The 14,889-nt window shown below is 44.3% G+C and overlaps 1 protein-coding gene across 3 annotated transcripts in view; it reads right to left on the bottom strand.

The window, feature by feature from the left end:
* Positions 1-14,889, bottom strand: part of wwox (WW domain containing oxidoreductase) — a 135,015-nt gene that overhangs the window by 105,275 nt on the left and 14,851 nt on the right. The window lies entirely within an intron of this gene.

Genomic DNA, 14,889 nt, shown 5'->3' with positions numbered 1-14,889 from the left:
CTGCAACTGATTATTATTTTCATTGACATTTAATCTGTCGATTAATTTCTTGATTAGTCGATCAGATGTTCGGTTTATTAAATGTCAGCAAATTGTAAAAAAAATTCAATCAGTGTTTCCCAAAGCCCAAAACGACGTCCTCAAATGTCTTGTTTTGTCCACAACCCAAATATATTCAGCTTACTGTCACAGAGCAGAAGAAACCAGACAATATTCACATTTAGGAAACTGTTATATTATATATTATTATTTCTTTAAAAAAATACTCAAACCAGTTAATCAATTATCAAAATACTCGGTGATTCATTTAGATGACAGCCGAACAATTAATCAATACATCGTCGGAGCTCTTATGGTAATTTTCATGTTCATAAACACATTCATTACCGCCAACTGTAGTTGTTCGAGCACCGTTTACATGATCTACCCTGTCTGTTGATAAGGTCATGTGGTTTTGCATTCTGTTACAGCGTTACGCGCATTTGAATAATAGGATTCTCATCATGCATCTTTAGCCCCTTGTCGCCTGATAATAGCCTGAAAGAATCTCGTTGAGCGCCGTAATAAATGCACCATGTGACCTCGGCAAAGGTCGGGGGTCAGCGAGCCGCAGATTGTCAACGGAGCGCCGGCCTGACAGAGAATAAATGACGCCTTGTAAACAAATTGAGTTATTGCTTTAATTCATGCAGTCTGATTAAATTTGCAGAGAGAAGAGTCCTTCACAGGGGAGCAGAGGAGCAAAGGAATGACAGCGAGGAGGAAGGGAAGAAGAAGAAGAGGTGGACGGCGCGACGTGGACACGCACCTTCTCCCTCCATCCCGCGACATCTTTGGCTCCACTGAAGGAGAGTAACCACATTAAACAATCCCGATCATCTCACAGGACCGTGCAGACAGCGAGTCTTCCTTTTGTCTATCGGCTAAATGTAATAAGGTTGTGTTAAATTGAGTTGGGCCGGGCCACCGGGCTGACTTACTGCCCTGGCACGAAGTGAGTGACAATAAGCAGGAGACAGATCTGAATTTCATAAACTGATACACAGTCTACAGTTTGTCTGTTGCATAAACAATTTAAGAAGTTTAGGTAAGCAAGAAAGAAAAGAAAATGTGCACAGGAGTAAAACCAGACAGAGCCTAATTAGGCAGCAGCTGGGGACTGAGGATGCTTAAATCTGAAGAAATCTTTGAAGAAATTTGTGTAAGCTTATTGTAATGGGCAAATGGGAAAGCCCGTCTCCTACGGTAGATCCCATGAACCTAAAAAACCCTGAATGAAACATCAGTATTAAGTTTGGTCTATCACCCAAAGCTGCATTAGGTCTCTCCTCAGTTTGCTCCTTAATTCCATCCGAGTAATCCCACATTATTGCCCTCTAACAGTACCCTAAACGGAGAATAAAAAGTTTGCTCCCCTCTAGCAGTGTATTACCAGGAAACAACAGGCCCTCTCCTCATTAAGTTATAGATATAAATGCTCCAAAGCATGAAATTACCCCCGAGCCTCCCTCTCCAAATAACCTGGTTTGCAAACAAATGATCCGAGCACAAGCAGTAAAAGGCAGATTATTAAAATAATAGGAGGGATTTAAATTTGCATCCACAGAACAATTCAGCAAAGGACTGTGCAATTACTCCTCCCCCTCCTCCTCCCCTGTTCACTCCACCTTTCTACTGGCGAGCCGAGTCCCTCGCACTTTATTGTGTCCATCTGTTCTTTCTAAGAAACAGAGTTTGGTATCTTCAGATGTGTCTGTATGTCTGTGTGTTCAAGTGGTCAAACACAGGAGTACACAATTCATCTGGTAGCGTCTGGTTATTGTTTACCTCAATCAAAACCACTATCTATTTACATGCTCATACGTTCTTATTCCCCTCGGCCCACACCCTTATTTCTCTACCCTTATCTTACACTATGATAAATATCTAACTTTATACTGAGACAATAACAGTCCCTCCTCCTATGGTGGAGTAAATGGGGAGCGATGAGAGAGGGAGGTGAACAGGAACGGACAAGGCAAAGGGTGCTCAGGTCTGCATTACCTCTGAGTTATGGCCTCCATTTGCATCTCAATCAGCCTCTTTGGAGAGCCCACCACCTTGGTAACCGCCCCATCACACCACAGCCACCCCGGGTAATCAGGGAGATTTAGTGGGACTGGCAGCCTACCGTGGGCACCCCCTGGCTGGGGCTCGCAGCTCATTCCCAGCCCCTGGTCTCGCTAAGGGCCCTCTGGGCCACATCCAAACACAGGAGAATGGCAGCACTTAACAAGACTGAGGAAGACCAAAATAGATGAGCAGCAGGAACAGGCCATAAAACAGAGGGAAAACAAAGCACCCGAGTGATTGTAATAGATGTTCCAGTGTAGATGTCTGCATACGGTTCTGTTATTGCTGCCTCATTATAGCAGGAGAAAAAAAAAAGAAAACAAAGTTGAACTTGTGACCTTAGGTGAGAACATTTTATCTCAGAGTTGATGATGGCACTGACACCATCCCACTGCTCCCCTGCAGCAAAAACAGGCTCACTCCAACATGTAATGGGAGGAAGTGCACCCACAAACACAAACACGCACACACGCGCACACGGCTGCATGGTGTGATTTGCAGATAGTGAATGCTCCACTTGAGAGTTGCCTCTCTAGTTAGCGCTGTCTCATGGCCGAACCCTGCTAAGGTATTATTACCTACACTCAGCCCTATTGATATTGTGACTCCAGCATCTGTTCACCTCCTTGTTACCGCCTGGACTCCAGCACAGCGTCCTATCTGCCTGTGAGCATGGCGTGTGTGTGTCTGTTCCTGTTTGTTTGTGCGTGTATCCCAGACCTCTGGGGTAGAGAGTAGTCACTGTGCACAGTAGAAAGCGAGAGGCTGAGGAGGCTAATGGAGAAACCCTCGACACACCAGGGGCCTAATCAACTGCGAAGGACGCCTACCCTTAGCTCCAAATCTCTAACACGAACACACTCCGGCCTCTCTTCCTCCCTCTAATCTCACTGATACTCTAAACTCCACACTGCCTACACCGATGCCACGTTGCACTTTGTAAGCAAAGCTTGTGGAAAAACAACAATAAAAGAGAGGGCAAGACTGGAAAGCAAACTTAAGCTGCAAACACAGATGGCTCAGGTGCGCAGAGGAAAACAAAAAGATAACAGGAGGAGAGTGAGGACCGAAGATGGAGAGACTCCGAATGAGGAGCTGAGCTTCAGCTATCAGAATCAAATATTAGTGGGGAGAAAAAACTGGGGAGTGGGCAACATTAATCAAAGTGTTCACCTAGTGGGCAGCCATATGGCAGATCAGCACGCCAACAGTGCAAACTTGCTGATCTTCAGTAACGGGGTGCAATTAATTCCACTGGCTGCATTCATCTCTCCCTCACACACTGAAGGAAGGGAGGTAAAAGACGGGGAGAGAACAGAGGAGGGTTTGTTATGACTCTTTACTCTTCCTCCTCAACTCTTTCTTCTCTTTCTCTCGAAGCAGAGGAATCAAACCCGGGTGATGAATGAGGTGGACACAAGGGCCTCAGGTAGCTGCTGTGCCGACGGTGGGGGGAGTGATGGAGGGTGGGACAAGAAAAAGTGGAGAAATTAGGAAGCTGGGAGAGGAGGAGACAGCGGTGGGGAGGGGATGAGTTTATTCGCAGAACTGGGCAGGGTGTGTGAAAGGCCTTAAAATCTATATTTATGTGTTTATTTTCCCCACCAGCTTTCAATATCAGATTGCATTCCCTAAAGTTTACAGAGGAAAGTGTACCAACAGCATCACCAAAATGACAAAGTCAGAATGCCGTGCTATTTATATCAAACCACCCTAATGAGTGTATGGCACGCACAATACCACTGGTCAAAAAATAGCCTCATAAATCCCATTATCTGGCCCACATAATAGCTATTTATATGCAAGGCTGTGCATATAAAACACTGTGTCTATGAACGCTTTCCAACTCTCCCGAAAATCATTGTAGTGCCCATAAAATCCTTAAAAGGTGGCAGAAAAACTTTGTGTTATTTGCATGAATTTGTCGACAGAGTTAGAATGAAAGTTTGCACTCTTGGCATCAACTGAGGCACCAAAAAAATAATAAATGATTAACACAATCTCAGTAGATCTGAGCAGAAGTCTCTCTGTAGAGATTAAACCAAATACAGTGTTTTTATCAGATATCAATTCATTAAAATGTAAATTAAAAGAGCAAACATGATGATGATAAGTGACGTCTCGACCTCACTATGAATCATTTCTTCTTCAGCTGGATAAAGAAAGAAAGCTTTTATGGGAAAAGATGGTCGGTGTTTGAGAGTTCACTTGGTGAAGTAGACGCAACCTGACCACACACACAAACACACACACACTCTCTCAAACCTCTTTTGGTTTCATGTAAAATTAGCGTCTCCCCTGGCTCTTAACACAAGCTCATCTCCATTAGCCGCAACCTAGTAAAACTGACTCCTGCAAATGAGTTGTGGATATGCGTTCCCTCGGCCCTCTCATCTTTCCCATCCATACAAATATACTGCTATCTCACGTCCATATCTCCATAAGTCAGGTCATCCCATAGGCCTAGTCACCATACCACCCATACCAATATCATAAATGACTGTGGGGGAAGCCTTCATTAGGGTAGCAATGCCCCTCCACCCCCCTAATCAGGGCATTTTTTTCTTTGTGCGCATTGGGATGCTGCTTTATGGCCCAAATGGGGCTCCGTTAATGAGGAAGTACACATGTCTCCATTTCCTGTCTCGCCAGGTCGGCAGTTCCTGTATTTGGTCCTATTATAATCACGAGGCTTTTTTAATGAGCTGTATTCATCTTGGTCATGCATCTAACACCATGTAGACATATAAAATAACAGGGTAAATTAAAGGACATCAGATCTAATAACACTCCAGTCACCAGAGTAAAATATTGAGTATTTTATGTTTCTGCAAAACATGCATAGGTTCAAATTTGCATGTCATGTGCACCATATTGACATTTCTACAGTTTGTGTCATATGACGTTCACATTACATGTATATGAGCTGACTTTAATGTCAGCAGGTGGAGGGAATGGTGGTAGTGTTGCAGCTGGGCGAGACTGCTACCACGCCAGAGACCACTGTTGGAGCCAGCATTGCAATATTTGTGAGCATGAACCACTCAATATTTTTAATAAGACGTCCAGCCATGTTCATGGCAAAAAAAATCCAGTATCTTTAACGAGAAGTGTGAAACCACTGGATATTTTTAACAAGATTTCAGGACATTTTCCAGCAATGTCTGTGCCAACAAAACCAGATATTTTTGTAAAGACATTGAGAAGATTTCCAGCCTAGTTAGTGGAAACAAAATCTGGTACATTTAACAAGACGGCAGCCATGCCGGAGTCCACTACACCAGAAATTTACACATTTGTAAGCGTGAAACATGCTGGATGTTTTCAATGAGACATCCGGACATTTTACAGCCATGTTTGTGGAAATGAAAGTGTATATTTTTGACGAGATGTGTCCCAAATTTTTAACAAGACATCCAGACAATTTCCAGCTGTGTTTGTGGCGACCCAGATAAGCCAATTGAGCCTAAAGAAATGTTAAGTTTCAGGATAAAGGAATGTAATGTTGCAAGATAGAGAAAAAGTTTCAACATATCGGTGGTTTACATTGCCAACATTTATTTTGGTGATGCAGCTTATCACCAACCTTTGGAGATGTGAGGAGATAAATTACAAAATGAGTGTCAGGAAAGATATTTAGATGTCTTCATCCCTTACAAACGGGTGCTGGACTATTCAGTGCACTCCAAGCAACATGAGTTTAAACCCACGTGATGACAGCTGAATCATTGCAATGTCACAGTAAATTCTGTTACAGCGTCCCCACAAACTCCACTTGCTTTTTCACCTTCTTCTCCCATCCCCTCTCCACACCTCTGATCTTTCCCTGTCCCCGTCTTTCTTTCTCTCCATCATCCCCTCTTCACTCCCAGGCCTCGTTGACATTAACCTGGAGCACTCGCATTTTCCCATGGTTCTCCATGTTGCTCTCCACATGTCAGAGCGGGAGGCTTTATGGCCCACATCCATCAGCGTCGCATGCCAGGATTTATGGGTGATGGAGTCCAAACCTGATCGCTCTGAATCAGTCTTGCTGCAGACGACCCCTGGGCCGCTGTGGGATGTAATGGATGAGCATCCTTGCCCCCCACCCCCACCTTCCTTCACTCTCTTCTCCTTCCACCTCCCTCCTCACCCAGACGCTGCACTCCTCACTTCATCTCTCATGATTTTTCCTGCCCTCTGCCCATCAGTCCAGTCCTCTCCCTTGCCCTGGCTGGCTCGTCTTGGTCAATCATTTAAACCTAATGGAGATTTGGCTACCAAAAATTAATGAGGAAGACTCACTCAAGGAAATATCCAACTGCACATGCACCAACATACACTCACGCAGACATAAGCTCATCACTCATTGCTCTGTGTAGGGTTTTATTTGGGCTAATTTATCATGACACTGTATTAATAGGCAGCAGTGCCCTTCAGAGGAGAGATGAGAGGCACCAATTAACACTGTTCACTGCCACACGCAGACCTGTAGGAATGACAAAGGTCTGTCAAATTACTCTGTCCTGTAGCAGCTCTCTGTGTTACAGAACATCACTGCAAATGACGAGGGAGACGGAGCTCAGTGCACCATCACACTGAGCTGAATTAGATCGAATATATTTTCCAGACATTCTGAAGCTTTGTACTTCTCCGCCTGCTCTCTGAAATCCAGTCCACTAAGCATCGCATGACGGTTACTGTTCCTACGATTGTCAATCTTTCTGTTCTCGCAATGCACATTTGCAGAGTATGACTATAACAGGGGCAGACGTACATTTTGAAATCTTTTGACATTTCTAAAACAATGGGGTTGACAGAGGTAAACAAAAGCAGAATGTAAACTGGAATGTAACCCCACAAAGTAATTTAGCATGACACAGTCCTTGGTCTTTATAATAAACCTCGGTTACCACTGCAGGTAGCAAGCTAGTTAGCTGGACATGGTAATATTTTCATTTTACTTAAAGCCAGACTAACACAGCGTCTGTTCGATAAACTTATGCTTGAGTACTTTTGCTCTTGGAAAGGCTATAACTCTCTTACCACAGCCCTATGAACACCACTTGGGCATGTGGAGATTTCCTAAGCTTGACAGGACTGACATGCACAGATATCATTGCTATGCTATTATTGGACATTTGTTGTTAAGAGAAGCAGCTTTTGCAAACAGCCAATTAATTAAACAGTGCTTAAAAGTTAACTGTCCATTCAGAAAAAATAACCCAATCCACCTGATAGCACTGGTGGAACAACAAAAAGCTCAAAGTTTGAAACATCATATCATCCAACACTCATCAATCAGCTGAGTCCCTGCGGTCCACGGTACATACACTACAGTGCTGTGACTGAGGGACTTAGAGGTTAAAGGTCAAACTGTGGTCACTGGTTTACAGCAGCTGTTATTACAGTTATTTGATATATTTACCCAGCCTGCTCACCTTCTCACCTGCCTCTATATAGAGCTGGTTATCTAAAAGCTGTACAATAAACACACACCCACACACACACGCTCATTTCTCAGCTGGAACATGTGAAATAATATTGCCCTGCGGCCCCCCAAACAGGTCTGTACCCTAATAAAGGCTTTACACCATGAAAGAAACACAGTGGGGCAGCTCCGACACCTCTGAGCCTCCCTCAACACACAAACACACACACATCCACACACACACACAGGGGCTGTGCCTGGTCACAGGTCAGGAGAGCCTGTAGCTCTCTGTGGTCCAGGGGAGCAGAGCCGCTTGAACCTGTAATATGCTCCTCTCTCCCCTGGTGCCACTTGTTGGGGTTTTAGTGCAGGGGAAATTACACCTGCTCTCTAGCCTGAGACCGGCACTGACGCACACACACACAGACCACTGAGAGCTTGAGATTACACACTCAAACACGCACACATACACAGGTACACCTGAGAGGAGGGAGCATCACATGTGTGGGTGTGCATGTGTGATGTTGCTTTTATACCCCAACATCAGTGATCAACACAACATTTTATAGGAGTGCTTCACACACCATTAAAACACTGGTACCGTTTTCAAAGTATGAGCAGCTCAAATAGCAATAACAGATTAACAGCCCTGCGACCATTCACCAGCTCAGTGCATGAAAAGAATCGAGACCGTGACCGTCCAAACACAGTACGCAGGGCGTGAAAATAAAATAAAACAGAGATTTATTCACTTCTTCTACACAAGATCAATCTCGTGCGACAAAGTTGTGTAAGATTGGGACGCATTATGCTGCTAATACTGTTCTGTAGGCCTCGTCATTTGCCAATGTGTAGGCTTAATCACTGGTCGGATGGGGAGGCCGCTTCATCATCGAAAATGTTCGGCTAAAATGAACACAACATCTAGCCTACTCTGCAAGTCAAATGTGAGCTGAGAGATAATCATTGATATGGGGCGGCAGGAGAGAATGAAACTAATAAAAAGGCAGTGTATCAAAGTATCGCAGTTAAGCATTAGTCACGTGAGGGCAACTACGCCACAACTCTGCTGTTCTCTAAATGAATCCCCCTCGTCCCATGCTTGATTTATGGACCTGTAAAAACACACGTTGTTTTTAATCTACTGCTGCCTGAATCTGCCCCTCTAATGAAATGTGGATCTGTGTGTGTGCGCGTCTGTGTGTGTCCCAACAGTTAGCGTGTGTGTGTGTGTGTGTGTGTGTGTGTGTGTGTGTGTGTGGTGTGTGTTTGATAATGATGTATGGGCTGAGGTCTGATTCTTTGAGCATGACTTCTCTCTCTGATAAATATGCATTCAGTTACACAGACTGATTAAGCTGTAAACCAGTGTTAACTCTGTGTCAAAGCACATCCAAACACACACATATACATACGTACATGTGTCCACCACACAGATGCATGCACACAACTTCCCAGAAATAATAATGATAGCAGTGCCTGGGGCAGGATTGTTTGGATGCCTGGAGCGGTTCACTGATATCATTTCCATGAAACCTGACTGCAGAGGATATCCTATAAACACAAGACAAGGCTCGGAGACACAGCCATATCAGCAAAAGCCACAGAGTTACACAGTCAAGAGTGATTTGCAAAGTCCTGCACTAAAATCATATACACTGATGGGGAAGTAAACATAATACAAATAAAACCCTACATAAACTGTGTGCACTACTGTTCAAAAGTTTTGAATCATCTGCCATAAAAGCTTGATATGGCACAGTCAGATCGCTGAGAGGACAACTAGAAGGTCCTCTTCATTAACAGATAATATTTCATATGAAGGGTTCGCAGAAAAAACTTTGTATACGGAGAACAAAACAATTTAAAATGGTTCAACCAAACTGACAACTGAAAGGAAAGAAAGAGACAAAGTTACCTCCGGGCAACAGTTAAACAAGAATATAAGAAAGAAAGGGGGAAAAAAATATGTAGCTTAGCATCAAAATCTGTGCAGATTTAAATAGAAACTGGTTCCTGTTTCAGTGTCAAGTGAACAATTATAACTATAACAAACGGGAATTTACAAGAGTGTTGCTTTAGCAAAGATATTCTTAATAATACACAATAGATAGAGAAGGTTAGTCTAAGCCAGGGGAGCCCAAACTTTTCTCCTTGGAGTGCCAAAACTGAAACTTAAAAGTGGGCCAGGGGCCACAAGAGCTACTGCATAGCTTGTGGAAAGTGTCACTTTGCCCACCGTACTCAGATTATGTAAAATAGGTACATATTTAAAGAGCATTTCTAGGTTACAAAAACTGAAACCATAAACAGCATAATTTAAAAAGGTGAAGGTTAGCGCTATTGGAATATCAGCTTTTAAATGTCACATTTTGTTTTGAAAAGGCCCGTTTTCATCATCATTTTGTGTTTGCCAATAAACACTTCCATTCTTATAACGCTCACAAGCACAACATCACGATACCACACGTTTCTTTCAGAGAGAGCCCTCGACTACAGAGAGCTCTGCGGCTGTTATTCTTGATCGGGCTGACATTGAAATTTGTGACTTACAGTGTCAGAGTGGTCGGACGTGGCAGCCGTTGACTTGTTGTGACGCACTTGTCTGTTCATTAGCCGACAATCTCTCCCGTCCTTTACAACAAAAACAATCTGACAACAGGGTACATGCGTGCACACTTTCCCCTTTCTCACATGTGAAACACAAGCAGACGTGGACATGTAGGGCACTGGATGCATACACGCACACACACTCATTAAGTTCCCTTCTCATGTCTGAATATACTCTTGGTGCTTTATGAAAGATGACGAGAGACAGCATCAGACAATTTAAATCTCACAGAGACATCAAACACAGAATTACATCTAATTAGCCTACTGCATCTCCTATGAACTTTATCACAGCATCTGAGAGCCTGTGCTCATTTCATACTGCGCTAAAGATGCTAAAAGAGCTCGGGGTAATATCAGATAAATGTTATAGCCACTTGCCAGATGGTTTTCCGCATTCAACATTACTATGTTTGCTTGTTTGGCAGACGTCGACTGAGCCTGAGTCTATTTGGCTGCAGCTTATTACAACTGGCGCATCTCCTGATTTAAAACATTACAGTGTGTGCTGGACTTGTCTCTCTGTGGTCAGCACTTCTCAGACTTCAATAAAAACATTCTGGGCTGGCAGAGAGAGAAAGAGGGGAGAGGAAGAGTGAAAGAGATCCAAGCAACCTCTCACCTCTCTCATCATAAGAAGCCCTCGTCCCAGGGCTATGAGCCCTCCTTCAGAGGGGCGAGTGAAAGAGTGAGGGATGAGAGTCTGTCAGGTTCAAACAACAAAGATGGGCCGCCTTACACATCCTTCCTCAACCTGTCCCCTTCAGTGGCAGTGACATCACTTAAATCATTTAAATCCTCCCCAACATGACCTATGGCAAGTGACCCGTCATTCTAACGCTCACACCTCCGTGTGAGACGACTGCGGAACTGCTTATTTAGCAGAAAATACCACCCGGCTAACTACGTGATTTATTCAAAATTATTCCTCCGCGGTGCTCCTTCACACAGAGCGTTCGCCCATAGTTCACTGTGGTCCAGGCAATTAGGAGCAGGCCACACCTCTTCAGGAGACAGAGCACCTGGCTATTGCAGACAGACATAAGGAGGAGGAGAGCCGAGCGGCGCACAGCTTTTCACGACGGGCTGGAATAACTAAGCAGCGCGGTGAGGGAGAGTGAGGGAGTGAGGAATGCAAGCCAGGCACTTTAGGATTCATTTAGGTTCCCCCATCTCCCTGGTCACTTTATTAGCAGTCTGGGAAGAGTGATGCATGTCCCAAAGCTATGCAAAATGCATAATCAAGCATTTAAATACACACCATGTGAATGGCCAATGTGCATGCACGTGCACGTACGTGTGCACGCGTACTGTACTTGTATGAGTGTATTACATAGATACACACACACACACAAAATGCTTACCACTGTAAAACCTCAAGGTATTACTCTTACGTACTCTTACAAGTTTATACTAACAGTCTATACTTCACAAAGCCTCCTTTAGTATTCCCTCAAGCTGCATTGTAACCGTCACCTGTGCAATGTAAAGACGTCCTCAGTGGTACATTACAGTAAATCCTATTGTAGTTGCCGAGCTTTGTGCCGTCGCTCGTTGGAGGAATCAGAGTTGGATAAATTTGAGGAGAAAGGGGGTTTCCTCATCACATTTACATATCCTCATACCATCCATCCTCTGCTCTCTTCAAGCCAATGTAGACTGTAGTCGGGGGACGTGGGACCTTTTTTATTCCCAGTCTACAGACAGGATGCAGGTAGGAGAACAAAGAAATAAGTAAGTAAATATAGAGAGATGAGAAGGACTCCCTGGAGAGGCAAATGCGTGCCACTAATATGGGAGGAAACAGAGCGATTTGCACAACGCGCCTCATCCAGGAAATAAGGGAGAGACGCCACTCCCTCAATGATTCAGTGGATGCACCTGAGATTGTAGGAGAGCACTGGGAGAGCGGGGAGAAGGGGGAGGCGCAGGTATAATGTCGGTAGAGTCTGGGGACAATCTGGAAAGGGGCTCTAGGGCTGCTTAAGCACAAGCTTCGACACCACCAACAACAATCTCCACAGGATTTATCTGAGCTTTAACAGCAGTGTGTCAGCAAATAAAATGACTTTTGCTTATGCTTTTTAATGAAAGAAAGTGCTCCATGTGAGACATCCTAAAGCGCCATAAAAAAGGTATGTATGTTTTAATTAAAACTGTTGAGAGAAAATTGCTGTTTAGGTATTAGTTTTTTTTTCCCACAAGGAACTAAAGTTTCAAATCCTGCAAGATATTAGGCCTAAAAATGATGAACCATGATCTACTGGGCTTCCTGGCAGCAGAGAAGACCTGCTCACTGACCTGGGAAATGGGCTGCGATTTCCTTAATCATTTTCAGAGAGGACAGAACAGGGGAAAAAGTGTTACGAAATCTTTTGAGGCCTTTCTGAAATATGTAAAAAAAATAAATAAAAAGAAAGACGGAGCCACGGAGCGAGGGAGGAGAGGGGAAGAGTGACTAAAAGAGCAGCATCCTGAGGCCCTGGAGGGGGCTGCAACCGGCCAGGTCAGCATTTCACATGTGTCACTTCCTGTTGGCCTCAGCGGGAGGAGCGTGGCATGGCACGGTGGCCAGCGGGGCACAGGGCCTGTCAGACTGACACAGGAGGTTATGCACCGGGCAAACGGGCAAACGCAGGCACACATGCATCCACAAACACACACACACACACCACTTTTTCGATGCAAACAAGTGTGATTCGGGTTAAATGTAGAGCGAGGGTGACACAGGTCGGGGTCTGAATGCATGCATGTGGCCTAATGAACACGGTCGTGCAAGAAAGTAGAAATGTGGGACTCATCGAGAACTTTGCCGTCTCATGCTGCTGTATGTAGGCCATGATGCATAAACATGACATTCTCATTATAAATCATCGGCTATGAGAAGGGAAAAGCCGATGTGAACTATCTGGAAGGTATGGGAACACAAATTCATGTGCCGGCATCCTCAAGAAGAGGCTGCCTTCTTTCTGTCTGTCTTTAAAGACCTTTTTCACCTCTTCCACCTGAAATAGCAGACGCTTGGAGAGGAACATGGTGTCATTGAGAACCAGCGTATCTACAGTACCTGGGTAAATTATTTATATATACATTCCTATAGATCTAAAGGCTTGGAATGGCAAGGAATGGAGAAGGTAGAGGTTTGTGGCTAAGAAGTATGAGCATATTCTCTGTCTGGTTTTCATATCTAGCAGAGGCATTGTCTGTCTGTCTATCTGTCGGGTCTGCCGGCCCATGTGAGTGACCGCTGCTTATCGGCTCTCAGTCTGCCTGTCTCGCTGTGCCTCTCCAGCCCGTGTTAATGTTGCTGTTTGACATTGCAAGCAGCAGGCTTTTTTTTCTTTCCTTCCCAGCAGCCTCAGTGGACACTGAGCTTTAGCCTAATTGGTTCCAGAGCAGACCCTGACAGAACTCTCCTCAGCGGCACACAGCCATATTAATACCCCCCCGCCACACACACACACACACACACAAAAACAAGCACAGCAATCAGTGACTAGGTCGCTAATTAACGCCCTTACAAAGCATCTCATTAGCATGTGTTGTAGAGAGGGGCAGTGGGGGAAATAAGCATTTTGGATTAAAAAAAGGGAAAGAAATTACAAAATAAGATCATGTATGGCCGTGTGTGTGTGTGTGTGTGTGTGTGTGTGTGTGTGTGTGTGTGTGTACGTATTGTATTCTACTCAGGGGCCAAGGGCCTTGGTTGGCCCACCGAGTAGTGGGTTGCATCTCAGGGGAGTCCATTACAGCTCGCTGAGGGAGACTTTGGAGTCAAAGATAAGCAGAATTTTAAAGGCAATCAGGAAAAACGCGGGCAACACTTTGGTTGTTAACCAGCAACTTAACCTGCCTACACTGTGAGCAGAATGGGAGATGGATGGGTAAGGGGCTGTGGGGGAAATAGCTAAGTTAAGTCATAGTTAAGGCGCAGGCCGAGAGCTGCAGAGTTTAAAGACTTGCACAGCAGGAAACAGAATTAACTGAAGGGCTCTATATGGCGTAGGGATGTGCACAGTTAGTCAAAAGTCACACTGGTCAGTTAAACTTATTGATATAATTTTATTAAAGAGGCTCTGTGACAATTTATTAACTTTTTTATCTGCCGTATATTAGTGGACGTTTCTCCCAGACAAGCCTGTGGACGATTTGTTGAAGTTGTTTAATGCTGCCAGACTGTGGATTTCTATGTGAAGGAGTCCGGTCGAAAGAATTTCACTTTACACATGTTTTCGAGGGCCTTGTCTCAGTGCCTCTCTCCGCCACGCGAACAGAGCAACAGAAGCTAAAGTTAGTTTAGAAATGGAGTCTAAAAACGTGCAATCAGATAACATGTAGACATAATTTGAACAGAAATATCACGTCTTCGTCTCAAAATCTGCTTTATAAAATGCTGGGCATCTATTACAATGTTAACTGTTGTGTGTAAGACATATGCCTGTACAGTATGTGCTTTTCGTTGAATATTGTTTCCGAGTCATGTTTTGTAGGATAATGTGCAATGCTCATAATGCACGTTGCAAAGTGGCACACATTTCAGAGGTGTTTTCAATATGATTTAGTTGTTTTCACCCCTCTCCGTTTGTTTGTTGGTTGGTTTGTCAGCAGGATTACATAAAAACTACTGAACGGATTGGTGGGGAAATTGGTCTTGGCCCAAAATAGACCCCATTAGCTTTTGGTGATTACAGGGATGGATGCAGGGAGTTTTTCTCCCTTTCTTGAACATTGCAAGATGCAGTTTTTCCACACGT

This window comes from Pagrus pagrus, assembly GCF_965226575.1.
Source record: "Pagrus pagrus genome assembly, chromosome: 10".
NCBI lineage: Eukaryota > Metazoa > Chordata > Actinopteri > Spariformes > Sparidae > Pagrus > Pagrus pagrus.
This window is presented reverse-complemented; position numbering and strand designations above follow the sequence as displayed.